The following is a 15,874-nucleotide window of genomic DNA, read 5'->3' as shown; positions in this document are numbered from 1 at the left end:
AAACAGCATACATATTAATATGATTTTCTTTTAGTAGTATTGCATCATGTTTTGTGAACGTACGAGTTAGGATATCATTTAAATGCAAATGTGCTAAAGAGTGCTATCATAATTTTTTTTCATGTGTGTGCTATGTTGCAAATGTAGAAAACACGTAAGTTTCTTGCTAAAAATATCTCTATTAGAATAGTTTGATGCGCACGAAGTAGTAGTGGCCTTGGCTCTTAACAGTCGCCAATTAATCGTTGACTGCTAGAGAAAAATAAATGCTACACCTCAAATAGATGCCTCCATCTTTGTTCTCCTAAAAATGTGAATAAATAACAAACAGTGCCACTAGGTGGGTGTAATTACCTTTACCATGACTCATACTATCACAATGCACTACCTGCAGAACAGACATGGATTCTGTAACTCTAACCACCATTTTAAGAGAAAGTGCTTTAGACTGCTGTGTGAAGCATTTCACTAACCTACATTGACCCATAAAAACTGAAGAAACAGGTTACAATGTCACTTGAGGTGCGGAATTAAGATCCAAACGCAGAGAAGACATATGAGGTGGGAAACACTATCTTTATATACAAAGTAACAACAGAGAGCAGGGCTGGATTCAGATGGCTTCGAAGAAAACTGACGTACTGACAAAAGCGTCACTCAGTAACTCATACTAGGGCAAGGCACACTTCTATATGTCAGAATAAAGGCCTCTATGGCAAAACAAGAGTGGCTAGACAAACTAAGACTGATTAATACAAGACCATAGAAACTGCGTAGCAACTGCCAAAATCATCACCATATGAGACATAGAAACTGCATAACAACTACAAAATAAGAGTGAAGGGGAAGGTACACTTCTGTAAATCAGAATAAAGGTCTATATGACAAAGCAAGAGTGGCTAGACGAACGAAGAGTGATTAATACAGGACCATAGAAACTGGCTGCGTAGCAACTGCCAAAATCATCATCATAGTTGCAACTGTGTAAGGCACAGGACCATGTAAACCGCATAGCAACTGCCAAAATCATCATCATAAGAGACATAGCAACTGCATGACAACTACAAAATAAGAATGAAGGACAAGGCACACTTCTATATGACAGAATAAAGGCGTATATGACAAAATAAAAGTGGCTCAACAAACCAAGAGTGATTAATACAGGAACATAGCAACTGCATAGCAACTGGCAACATTATCATCATACGGGACATAGCAATTGCAATGCAAATACAAATGAAGAGTGACTAGATAAAAAAAGAGTGAAAAATACATCATCATCATCATCATTAAGAGACATAGAAACTGCACAGCATCATCATACATGACATAGCAACTGTAACATCATCAAAACAATCCAATGACCCCATGACTCAAACCAAAACAGTCACAACTTGGAATATGGTAATATTGGTCATTGTTTTATGTACACCAAAATTGAGTACAGTACAGAACAAGTTCACAGAACACTTCAAAGCCTGTAGAAATTGACACATGTTGACATATGTAGCCTTAAATGTTGTACTGACTGCTTTTTAGTTACTGATTATACACTTCTATTAAGTTGCCATCTGCATTTTGTTACCTTGTACTTGTGACGGGTAATTTAAAAAAGGTGAGCCTAATTTAATCTAATCTGATTAATATATAATAAGTAATATTACAAAACTGAATTGCACCTACAAAGTCCTCATTCAAGTTATATTCACATATAACATCTGCTGAAAGTTGATATAGGTGCAAACAAATCATTCTTCTGAAAAAAAGGCCCGACTTCACTCACTGTCTCAAGTTGTGTGGATGGATTAGGCCACTACGTGTTGAGGATGGTTTTAATAATTAAGAAGAGCCGAGAATATAAGCTGCTCCCTGTTGTGCAGTCAACTGCACTGGCACGAAAAAGAAGCTTGGATAGAAAGAGGAGGAGGAGGAGCAAGGCGGTAATGGTGAGAAGTGCTTATGAAATATGGATATCAGGAAGAAAGCAGTCCAGGAAAGTTGCCAGCAAAAAATTATTTAATTAGTTGAGTGAAAGCTGCAAATACTCAACAGTTGAAAAATATGACACATTTTAAAGTGTTTGTGAGCAATAGGTGCCACTGGAGTACTGTTTGTCTTCATCCAACCGCTAATTATCATCCATTACGAAAGGATCAATTCATTGAAAACTTCCGTTAGTGTAATAAAAGAAAACACACAGGTAATCCCTAATGGCATCTGTAGCATGTGCATGATTTCATGCCTGTTGATGCACTATTCAGAGTGCCAAAGCATCCCAGCAGTGAAGTTTTTCCCCGGTGAGAGACAACAACATCTCAACGCTTCTGAAGCAAACAGAAACCCCCCAAAAAAACTTTAAACAGAGAAAAATAATTGTGTTCAGAGCAGGTTTCCAGGGTACATATCGGCTAAAAATAATAATAATCTGTTTTGCTTGGTGAAAGAACAATTATGAATACAAGACATATTTCCACTTAACCCCTTCTTCAGATGTGCAGTTTTTCTGCTGGGCAATTTATTTAGACTGATTTTGACTCTTTTCCCACATAAGAACAACATAGAAAAACATTATTTTTGGGATTATCTCATGTTTTTATCTGTTATAGCGGACGCGAGGATACTATGGCTGTAACGTGTTGTAAAGTTACCAAGCTTTAGATGTAAAATTTTCAACATAAACATCATGCAAATCAACTTGCGATTGTGATTGGTTAACTAGGATCCAATCCTGAACCAGAAGTGTTGACATCATCCAAATGATGCGTTTTTATTGGTTTAGACACGTCAAATGTGTCATGTCCACTGCAATCATCTATGGGTCCCAAGGGTTAAAGGGGAAGTTTACCCCCCCGAAAAATTTCTTGACAATAAAATGTTCTATGCAGTCCCACTAGTCTGAACACGGTATTCTGGTTAATATTGCGTTAGTGGAATATGAGTTAAGCAACAAAATTCAGCAGTTAATATCAGAAGGCGGCCATTTTTCCACTTGCTGTGGAGTAAAAATGACATTGCAGTTTCTCAGGTAACAACCAATCACAGCTCAGCTTCAGAAAACAGGTGAGCTGTGATTGGTCGTTGCTTGAGCCTTGAGCAAGTGTCGACAGTAAGTGGCAAAATGGCCGCTCCCTGAGATGAATTAAAACGACTGGATTTTGCTGCATAACACATATTCCACAAATGTAATATTAATCAGAGCATCATGTTTAGACTAGTGAGGTCACATATAACATATTATTGTCAGGAAATATTTACGGTTGACTTCCATTTTAATAATCATTGACCAACTGTTTTTCATTTCGAGATAATCAACTTTTTTGTTTTTGCTTAAATTTAAACTGTGCTTAGCAGCACGCTATTTTCATCTCCAGAAACATTGGTGACATTTTAGACAAATCTCTCCCCATTTATTTTATTCTATGAGACAAAGTGACGTCAGAACCACAGTTGCGATTCTGCAACGGCACATTTCAGTGTATATATTGATTGCAGAGACCTGGTCTTTACAGTATACACACTGCAATTGTATTGGCATATTCACTGTTTCCTTACTTTTTACACAACTTGAGGCAAAATCCACATCAGATTTGATTTTTTCATCCAATTCTATGCCTTTCTGTGACTCTTCTAATCTTTCTGTATCTCTGTTGCAACCTGCCGATGACACTCTAAAGCTCAGTAGCCACATTCCTCTGAAAACATCCTCCATCCTACTAAAAATCCATTGTAAACTGAGACTTTCTTGTATTTTTCCTGGTATGTACCCAAGTGCCTGGTGTTTGGTCCATTTTGTTATATAACAGCACTGATATAACTTAACTCTCCAAAGGGTTACACCAGCTACCCTGTGACTTTGGTTATATTAATTTGAAATGAGTGCATTATGAACTACTTGAGTTGCTGCATGCCAAATGTTCCACGCTCTGTTAAGCAAATGACTGTTAGATTTTCCCTGGCCCGCGACCACGATATTAAGATTTAACATCACTTCTGACTGGAGATGGAAGCGAGGAAGAGCTGCTTTGCGTTCCCTCCAGCCTGGCTGAAGACCAGCATCAGCATCATCATCATCGAGTTAGCAAGTGCAGCACGCTATCGACGGGGCCGCCTGGCTGTGGCGTTTAGCTTCAAAGAACCACCCGAGGGCATCCTTTCTAATATTGTCCCAGAGACTGTGTTTTTCACAAACCTACTGATGCGTGAGGCCTGCGAAAAACAGAGGGCAAACATCAAAAGTGCGTTTGAAAGCGTGGGGGGAGTAGTCACACCACAACTAAAAGTTTCCACCTGAATCCTGAGTCAGCTTTCATTACAAGGCGGTGACTGATCTCTCGGTTGCTGATGGAATTTTGTACCATGTGTATCTCCTTTATATCACAGCTGCGCATATACATTTGTGTGTATTGCAGAGATGGCAAATCCAGGTCCAGAAAGTAGAAAACCTGCCACAGTTTGGCTTTAGCCCCTGATACTAGCTAGATAGCTCCATTGGTGCTTGTTTACCTGCTAGGGAGCTAGCTATAGCATCAGGGGCTAAATCCAAACTGTGGCAGGGTTTTTACTTTCTGGACCTGGATTTGCCACCTCTGGAGTCTGGCTGCTGGCACTAGAGTTGCTTCCCGTCCAGTTTTTCCTAGAATTGTTGTCGTTTTTTTTCTTTTTTCCCCTTTTTTTTTTTTTACCAGCTGTTCTAGGAAAATAAAAATCTCTCTAAGGACATAATTTATCCCGGTTTTTTGGAAGAATGCCAAAAGATAATTTGATTTCCTTCTTTCTGTAGTCTAAAAATGTCCCTTGCGCTACTGTGCCACCGGCGGCACATTTCCGTAGGGGCACTTTGGATTACCATAACTCCGGGGTGGGGGGTGGGGGGATTATTTTATATTAATTTGAACAAAAAGTGGCACGTCCAAAATTATTCATACCTTTCTCCTCAAAAATCAATAGAAAAGCCTTTATTGGCTATTACAGCAAATAAAACACATCCTATATTTGCTGATCAGCTTATTACATGACTCGACTTGCCCATTCATCTTTAGCAATGAGCTCTTCTTGTCATCACCTTGATCTTTAGTTCCCTCCACAGATTTTCAACTGAATTCAAGGCTGGACTGTCTGGGCCACAGGAAAACGTTAATATTTTCGTCCGTGAACCATTTCTTTATTACGGAAGCCTATCCTCTTCCGTACTTAACCACTTTTGCTGTGTGTTTTGGGATTGTGTCATGCTAAAATGTCCACATATCCCAAATTTTCCGGGGGTATAAATAATTTCAGGCTTGACTGTTAAGTGCCCGAGCTTGGTAAGGTGTCCCTTTTTTCACAAATCCAAGATGGCAACCCTAGCTGGCACCATCAAAACAACAATATAAAAAAGAAGAAAATCAATCATTCATCCTGAGCGCACAGATTGCAGATTTACTGTATGTTTTACTCCTATACCCGCCCCTCCCTCACTCTTTGTCTTTTTCTTCCACATGCTAGCCTTCTGCATTACGTAACGCAGAGGCTGGGTGTAGTGAGAAAGGTGGTCCATAGGGGAATGCACAAACAGCTGCAGTGTCAGTGATGGGTACATTTTATTATCACAGCGTGACACAAGACCTCAGGCACCTTCTGTGCACGAAACAGCGTGAGTGAAATTGCTGGTTGACTCACATGCATGCATATATACGAAATATGGCTGTAGATTTGTATGTTTGTTATGTTAATAGTATTTATTTTATCCAGTGGCTACTGCAATGTAAACACACAGTTGGACTTTTGCGCAGAGCCATTTGATTGCCTCCAGGAGGCTGTTTTAAGTGATGTGGATTTATTAGTTTGTTTGCAACTTGCCGTTTATGATCGACCCAGATTTGCTTTTATGCTCGGTTCATGGTGTTCTCTTTCAAGTTTGATGATATTCCACATGCCGATTACGTCATAATGGTTTGATGACTCCCATTCCACCTCTTCACCATCATTTAACCACATGTTAATCTCATCTCTCTGTTTACAGAAATGCGTAGGTTTAAAAATATATTTTTAAAATTTGAACTATTTCTCAACAGTATTCCTCAAGTCAAGGTGAATGAAGATGATGTTTAGATCAGTCGGCCTACGGAAGAAGGTAATTTCATCTACAGCCATGCCATTGTGGTAATACAGTACATAATGGCTTCTGACGATCGGTGAGTGTTTCCCGTAGCACATGTTAAGCAATGCATCAGTTTCTAGAGCAACCTTATTTTGTTTTTTTGCTGCTTGTTTACATACATAAAATCAGTACTAATATGCATTTGCAGAAGTGGACGTGTCAATGATTTTTTCTATCATCACAATAAAATCATAAGTGAAACATCCATCCAATTGCTTAATCTTTTGGAGCCATCAATGAGACCTGCCAGTTCTTTGAAAGGAAACACGAGCAGGACTCTTACTAATCACAACAACTTCATTCAGCATTTGTTTTTCATTGTTTCTATGCTAGTCTGTTGAAATTGAAAAAAATATTTTCTTTACGTGAAAAAGTTTAGGGATCGCTCTCCTGTGCTGAAAAACGAGCAATGACAACTTTAATCACATATTCAATAGCAAAAAATCTGTTGTCATTCAACTTTTCATACACACACTCCTGCGCACGCGCAGACACACACAGTTCCTGCAAGAGGAGCCAAATTGGGAAGCCGCTCACATTTGTCACTCTGGCATGCAAGCTTCCCTTTTTTTTCAGAGGTGGCCTTGTTACCGCACGGGTTCTGGGCATCTCTCGCCACGGCTGCCTAGTAACTGTCAGATGTAGATTGTGATTTATGCAAATTGGCAGGGAAGTGCTTGTGGGTCAGCCGCGATAATGTGGCAAGACAGTGCACGCGGGCAAGTCAACGGGATATCAAGTCAAGTCAGAGCTGTGTGTAGATGGCAAGTGCAGAGTGATGAGGAGGAAGTAATGCGCAGTTAGACGTTTGTACAAATATTTGACTATGAAAATATTGTGTATATAGTATCCCTTTAACGGGTCAGTGTTATTTTTTTTTAATCATAATCAATCACATGACTTCAATAGTTAACTCACGATTAATTGCAAATTTACTTAATTAATTAAATTAATTTAAAAAAATTCTTAGTGTCATACTCTTGTTAACATAAAAATGGAAAAAATAAAGATTAAACTAATAGAAATATGGCAGCATATTCGTCATTGAGTACAGTAATTTCATAAAATTTAGTTAAGATTAAAAAGATGTACTGCACTGTAAAAAATTGTGTGATATTGATTTCTGTTGAGGTAATTTTTCTGCCACCAGATGGCATATTTGCATTTGTAAGACGTTGGTGTCAACTCATTTTCATATTAAGATGTTATGTTTTGGGTTTCAGCTGCTTCTGATTTTTTGTCGTCGTCGCCTTTTGGTAAGCAACCTTTAGTCCACGTGCTGTGCGCTTTTTGTTGGTTCATTAAAATTGAGTGACTTTCACCCTGGCTGGGTCTGCTCTTTTCTTTTGGGGTCCAACAAACACAATCCATTCGTGACATAAGAGCTATCTAATCTTGAACATGAAGTAACTTGTGAAATTCTGCACATTTTTAAGATTGTAAAATAAAACTTAACCCCAGTCTCCACAAACATTATGCATTATTAAATTTATTACAGCTAAATTTGGATTTGGACGTGTCTGCTGCATTGCAACTGGAATACCCCCAGTACAGGCTTTCCAAGTAAGGGACGGATTAATCATGCGTAATTTTTTTTTGTGTCATTAAAGGAACTTTAAATTAACTCAAAATTAAAGCACACATTTTTACATCCTATCTTTCTATCTCATTCGCTCTCTCATTCTGTCTCTCAAATTAATCGCACATATTTCCATAATTAATAAAACATTTTCTTCAAAGCTTGTACCATATATTTAGTTGAGTAAAATCTTGGAATCAATATAGAATTATCAAACTGTCTTTTTTTTATATAGCATTTATGAAGAAAAAAAATCTAAATGTGATGCTCTATTGATAATTTCACAAACAAGCAATCACAGTTCTAAACTTTCTTAACACTTCAAAATAAGGGCTTTTGTGCTACTGATTTCAGCAAACGTTCTCAATGGCCGTCACGGGTGCAATCACACTTATTGTTTTAACTACTGCCGGGAAACACATTTTCCTTGACGACAAAATAAACAAAGATAACACGTTAAACATTGGCTTTGTTTTATGTGAGGAAATATTCCTACCGTGACTCAAATGTCCACCTCAAGCCAAACATCACACACCTGTTTGACTGCATATCTTCATTGGATCATTTATGGAAATGGGGGCAGTGCACAGTGGTGGTGTTGTCGCTAATCTTTCCCTCCCCGGTTTGTAAAAGGAAACTTTTTCCTTTTCAAATTCATAAGGTGGAAATGATGGTAACAGATGTGATTGCTATCCAGGGATTGGGGATGTTGATATGCTTTACTGAATGCGATCCTTCATCTCTTCCCCCTCATTTCCTGCCAGCTCCCACCATCTAATTAAGAAAAAGAAATCAGCCACTCTGTGATTTCTCTCAGATCCAGGTGATCCAGATGGTACCGGGGGGGTCGCAATACAGTGTTGCCATCCTCTGATACAAACAGTTGGTTGTTCTATTTTCCAGGCCGGGTACATGTGGCGCCTGGCACAGTTTAATTGGAGTGAATACATTAGGTCGGTGCGCGATCCTGCTACCTGGCATGGGTTCGAACACTTTGGGGACTGCAGAGGAGGCCGTGCGATACTACACTCCCACCTGGAGCGAACGCTGCGGCTTCCCAGTGACAGATGGAGGCTTGCTCACGGAACTGGGCCGGATTACTGCAGCAACCATTAGAGCGGTCAGTGAGCCATTGTGGCTTTTGTGTCGGCGCCGCCGTTGCTTGGTTGCTACTACAGCAGTGATGCCATCCATCATCATTTGCATTTGTCTTGTGGTTCATCCAAGTCACTGGGACTAATCTCTCCAGCCATTACACCTATACACGGGGTCCTCGATTTAGGACCATGCCGATTTACAACATTTCAAGGTTATGAACGGTATGCATTACAAGAAGATATGATTGGTATATTGGATGCATTGATCCAGAAGATTTAGGAGATCAGATCTGATTGCCGACATCGATATTTGGCATTATGACGAATATCGGCATTAGCTTTTTTTGTTTGTTAGTTTTTTTGTTTTGTTTTTTTACAATTCTGAAGGCCGCAAAAATTGGTATCTCACTGAGCGGTGAATGCTTGGGAAGGTTGCAAAGTTGGGGTTTTCATCAGGGTTCGTAAAATGTTGCAAAAGGTTGCAAAGATGTTCCCAAACAGTTTTTACTTGTCGCAAAGAAATTTTGAGCATGTTAACAATTTTTCACCGTCTGTGAACATCTTTTTTTGAAAACTTTTGCGAACCCTGACGAAAATCCAGCATTGGCTACGTTCACAAGCATTCGTCACTGAAATACTAACGTTAGATTTAGAAGTGGGTTAACTTCAGGGATCTTTTTATTTATACTTACATTTCACTTACCTTTATAAGAGCTGCTGTTGACACTGGGAGCTCCCTGCACTTTTTGTTAGAATTTGTTTAAAAAGGGCCAAAAAGTCTCAAAGCTAGACAGGTGGCCTCAAATCAACATATTACACTCTAAAAAGAGAATTGTTGGACCAATTTAAGATTAAACAGAGAATTGTTGACCAATTTAATAAAATAGCTTTAAGTGGTAACATGATTGAATTAAGATAATCCTAAGTGAATATATTAAGTTTAATTCATTATGAGTTCATTGAATTTAATATATTCACTTTGGATTCATTTAATTTAAGATTAAGCAATTAACCAATTTAAGATTAAACAGAGAATTAATTGAAACAATTTAATAAAATAGTTTCAAGTGGTAACACCCGAATGAATGAAGTTAATCCAAAGTGAATATGTTAAATTTAATTATGAGTTCATTGAATTTAATAAATTTTCTTTGTATTAATTTAATTCAATCACGTGTTACCACTTGAAGCAATTTTATTAAATTGTTCAACAATTCTCTGTTTAATCCTCAATTGGTTCAACAATTCTCTTTTTAGAGTTTAGAGGGCTGTTTACACAACGTTGTCAACAAAACTGATGGAAGAACGGAATTGTCCCAAAATGTATTGGTAAAATAAAAACTGAAACTGAAAAAAAGAAACTGGTGCATCTTGGTTTTTGTGCCGGTGCAAGCATAGCACTGCTCTATGCTGTTTTTGTTGTTGTTGTTTTTTAACTCGCCGCAGCACACCTGAACATTTGGTGGCTGAAAGTAGACTAAGCTTTAGACCACCTCGAAGCAGTTCTAAGTTGTGGCGCAGGCTGTGCAATGCGATTTTGGTTAATTAAATCGAGGTACAAGCCGATTCTGAGCTCCGTGGACATGCGTGGTGGATGTCATCATTCATAAATATGACACCCGTGTGCATCGACATTGAATCATTGTTTGTATGGGGATACCCAACCCCAGATTTTTATTCTCACTTGTTGAGGTAGAATATGCTGAAAGGTGCTTGCAAACGCATCACATCCCTCTGGATCTGTGCAAAACGTCCTCCTTGGTCCATGTCTTATCCCACTAGATATGGAGTTGTTTTTGCATAATCACACTAACTAACAAGCAGCAATGAAATCATAACCTTGTTGACTTGTAGTAAATGAAAACTCATCCGTCCTACGTCCTGAGAAGTAAACATTGACGACTGGTTTCCTGGGACCTCGCTTGGGGAATGAATGTGACACATCTCATAAAGAAGAGAGATGGCGGGATCGGAAAGGAAGGAACGGCGGCTGCCATTAATGCAAACTGTCCAGAGTGGCTTCAATCTAATGGGGGACAAGCGTGCACAACCTCCTGAAGGTTGTACCAGCAATTATGCCACTTAGGAGTCTTTGACAGGCAAGGTCGCATGGGCAAACAGACACGAGGAGCATCATAATATAGCGCTCTGTATTCAGAGCCACACGGATCCTTTTAGTCGAAACAATATCAATCTTCCGTGTGTATCTTGTGTCCACTTTGACCGCGGATCCTCCACCCATTCTTGTCTGGAATGCTTTGGCAAATAACATGACAAATATGACACTGGCACAGCACCGATTCATCCTGTACCTTTTTATGTGTCAACGGTCAGACGGACCAAAAAAAAAGAAAAGAAGCTTGAGCTCCTGTGGCCTGCTAATGAAAACAGATGTGACTCAAGAACCGCTTTTGCCAGAATGCATCCCAAAGGTGTTTTTTTTACTCACACCACGCTACCAAGGGAGCTGCTGTCTTAATTACGTGCACACTTAGGTGAACTGTATGTGCTCGATATTATTGTATAAGAGGACCTGAACTTCTTAATACAAGAAAAATAGAGGTGCCATGGACTAGGGGTTAAACTGCTAAAGATTATTTTCCTTGTTTTTATTTTTTTTTCAACATATTCCCACAAGTTCACCCCCCAAAAAAACATATATTTGCTAAAGATTTTTCGGTAGTTGACACTATTATGATGAAAGTCGTATTGAAGTCCATTACTCAATGACATCATTGGTATTTTCTCATCCCACGATTCCTCAACCTTTTCTGCGCCATGGAACGGTTATATGTAAAGATATAAATGAGTAAGAACACCACTCGCCACTCACCGTTATGCTGAATGAAATTAGCAGGAGCCCTGCACTTGTTTCTCTTCAATGAGCTGCCATCTTGTGTTCAATATATCCAAGCTAAAAATTGTTTAGTATTTTTCTATTGTTTCTATTTATTATTATTTTTTAGACAGACTTGCATGTTTTGAAAGAGGCCATACTACCCGTCTCATTTTTAGTAAAATATTTCCATTTGATTGAATCATTGTATGTAGAGATGTCAAAATTGATTGATTAATTGGCAACTAATCTATTGTAAAAATCATCAATAACTATTTTAATAATCGAGTAATCATTTAGAGCCATTGTTTAACTTAAAATTCTTCAAATCCTCTGTGGTTTGTAATACACATTAAAGCAAAATAAAATGTTATTGGATTATTTGATTAATCAATGGAATAATCGATTGAATATTCAATTCTAAAAATGATCGATCGTGACAGCCCTAGCTGTCTGTCTCTTTATTTTAATTAACCAAGTATCAACAACCTTGAATTGCGAATGCAATGTTTTGAGCAGAGAACAAAAGTACATACACTGTACATATATTTCTGTCTGATTAATCAAAATCAAGATATGAATTACATAAAATAATAAATGCTGACCTGTGATCGATCTACCCTGCCTTTCACCTAAAGTCTGCTGGGGTAAGCCCTAACTCACCTGCTATTAGAGATAGACTGATATGGGTTTGTTTGTTTTTAGGGCCGATGCCGATACCAATTATTAGTGGTCAAGAATGCTGATAACCGATATTTGCAGCTGATATTCATTTTCACTAAAAAGTAAAATATTGGCATCAAAATTGGAAAAATTACAAAGTCCACCTCTTAAATTTGTTGAATTTTTAAGCATATGTTTATTGAACAACTTTTAGGGTTTGTAAAATGTTGGAGTTTGAAAAACAATCTTAGTCAATAGACATCTTTGTTTTAAAAATCAAAAAGTTCAGGGATCTCCCAAGGGCAGTAGCATGTCTTCAGAAGTAAAATAAAAGCTTAATTATATGGATCTCTATTGTTTTCTACAGTAAATGAAGTTTTGTAAAATCAAATCAAAATATCTAAAGTATTACAATTTTACTTATCTTAGTTTAAATTTCAAACAAAATCAGACGGTGCAGAGAGTTCGCAGGGTCAGCAGCATCTCTAAAAATGTAAACAATTAGTTCCCTGAAGTCCCCCCCTGGACACTTAAAAATAAATTAAAAATAATCTATTATCGGTCGTATGATTCTTCGCCAAAATGTCGAATTTCAATGACGATAAGCGGCCCAGCCAATAATGGGTCTATCCCTACCCGATACTCTAATGAGGACAAGCATAATAGAAAATTGATGGAAACACCATTTTGATGAAAGGAGCATGAGTGACATGATTCGTCATTTTTACATGGACTTTTGAGTATGTCTGCTTTAAAGTATCAAAACATTTCATTTTTACATATTTTGATTACAGTAAATCATTATTCAAATGAAGTCGCTGTTAACAGTTTTTTATTGCTCCTGAAGAAAAAAAAAGAAATTGAACATACAATAGATTTAGCTGACAGTGATGAAATACTGTACATATAAGTGAATATTATCATAAACACAAATATATACTGCATTCTAAACAATCGAAGTATGTCCTGTTGACTGCATAATGTGCTCTGTCTGTGGCTTTTTGGGGAGGTTTTGCTGTTAAAGTTGAGTTTCCTGGCAGTCGTTTATCATCGAGCTTTCAGAGACTCCAAAGTGACAGACAGGAGATTTGTAGTCTCCACATATTTACTGCCCTCCGCCACATGCTTAATTGTTATCAGATATGTTTTTGCCTTCCTCTGCTGTTGGCTTTTTCGTAGCTTGATCTTGTTATGTTGGAAACCCCAAGCCGTTCACTCCTCTGCATTGAGAGTCATCCTTAAATGTTCAGGGAGGTGACAAACTGTCTTGTCTGGCGCCAGCATGTGCACCGAGGGACAACTAGATTCATGTTAATGGTGTCAAAAGTGGAACCTCTCAGCTGTCCGTATTTCCAGTTGACTGTAAACACATTACACTGTATATTCATTATGAGCATGGTACGGTAGTTGTATCTAATTAGTCTTGATGCCATTTTGAAAGAATGCCTCCTACAGATTGGAGCAACGATAAGCTCGCGCGATGTCTAACAGAAACATTCCCTACCTGATTTCTCCTCGCCCTGCCATCCATCTACTGCCCTCACTTCTTCATCAAGCTCATGCTTTACCTGCCACCTTTTTCTACTCTCGGACCAGCTTTCTGCTAATAGACTGGGGATGAGATTAACTCAGCGTGACAACCTCTTGGGAACGTAACATCTGTCTCATTTGGTCCTTTCTACCCCTATCCCAATAGAGTCATTTATTTAATGTTAGAACAAAGATTTATTTAATTTTTTTTTTTTTTTACTATAATATTAGTTTTTCTGTCTCAGTTTTGAATGAATCCTTTCCAGTTCTGTCGCCATCATAAATCCTTTATTAATTATAGAGGAAATTATTTTCTAACATTTTCTTTTTTTAGCATTTGTGTAAAAAGAAGTCAGCCTAAATTAATAGAAAAACAGTATTACAAATAGAAAAAACAATTTTATTGATGAATGTCAAATGTTTACTACAAACCTATCACCCACCTTTATGTTTTACAGTAATACTCAACTATATAACAATGCCTTTTTAAAATAATCGCCCAAGTCACTTCCCCCCCGGATTATTTCACAAAACACAAAAAATTTAACCATTTGCATCATGAGGAGATGATTTAGCCGAAAAAAAATATTAAATGCAAAAAAGAAAATATTTTTAGTCATGTCAGGCGATTAAAATGTTTAATCTAATTAATCACAGAATTTTAAATTAAATTATCTAATTAATCTATTTTAATCTATTATCTGCTAAAGGTCCCCAAATAAAGAATTTGAATTCTAGGACATTACAAATTTGTAGTGCATGACTAATCAATTGAATACACCAAGAAGAGAAGATTTGAAATCCACATTTTTATTGTTGAAGTGTGCTTCATTAATGAAATTCAAAAGAAAAAGGTTAAGCACATCAACAAACCAATTAGGCCATGCATTATTTAAAAAAGATCATCTAAACTTCAATTTTGTTTAAAAAAAATTTTTTTAACAAAGTTGAATCTTAACTTTCACAAGATGAGGTTTGGTGTATGGATGGCATGAGATGAACTGGTAATAGCTGTGGTGTTTTTTTAAAAGTTTTTTTTTTTTTTTATAGCTTAACTGACAAACAGGTAATCAGGAAAAGTTAGAGGTAAGAAGGAGAGGTAAACAAAAATCTAAAGCTACAATATCTGAGTCATAACAACTCAAACCCAAAAGAGAAGCTGGGGCTACAGTATCAACTCCTCAAATAAAAAAAACACCCCAAGCTAGTAGGGATGTTAAAAAAAATCGATTCGGCAATATGTCGTGATATTAGAGCGCGAAATTCTCGAATCGATTCGATATGCAGCCGAATCAATGTTTAAACATCCATTTTTGATGGAAATATTCAACAAAACGTCTTACTTAGGGTTAGGATTCACACTTTAAGCATGGAAGATTGTTATATTAATAGAACATGAAGCCTTAATATTTTATTTCAGTGCTGTTAATACAGAAACAAAATGTAACCTGTTTGTTAAATACAATATAAACCGAAACTTTCAGATAAATAAATGTATTTTCATATAAATCTTACAGTGTACATGTACAAGTTTACTGATTAGTATTGTCTAAATTTGAGTTTAAAAAAATCACAATAATCTATTTATAGAATCGTATCGGGATTAATCAGCATTGAATCGAATCGTGACCTATGAATCGTGATATGGATCGAATCCCCAGGTACTACGCAATTCACACCCTACAAGCTAGGTTACAGGATCTGACAACAGATAACTCTATGTCCTTGAGCCAGTTACTCAAGTAAGCTTGTTTACATTGTCTGAGTTTCTTTGACTGTGTAACGGATGCAGACCGGCATCCGTCCGTACGGACGCCGCAAGGAAAGGAGAGAATTTTAGTCTGTGTGTCAATTCCCACCTGCTGCAGTGCGGTGCGTATGCGGAGCTGCGGAAGGTTTCTCGTTTTTTGGGGAGAGAAGCTAGCTAACTACATAGCTTGACATGAGTCGGCATTTAAAAGACAAAAAACGAGCTCAAAATAAATGAAACATGACAAAATAACACTATTTAAAAACACAACGTACTTATC

The sequence above is a fragment of the Leptonotus elevatus genome, chromosome 13, assembly GCF_054856555.1.
Source record: "Leptonotus elevatus isolate MCC_2025b chromosome 13, RoL_Lele_1.0, whole genome shotgun sequence".
NCBI lineage: Eukaryota > Metazoa > Chordata > Actinopteri > Syngnathiformes > Syngnathidae > Leptonotus > Leptonotus elevatus.
Note: the sequence above shows the minus strand (reverse complement) of the source record.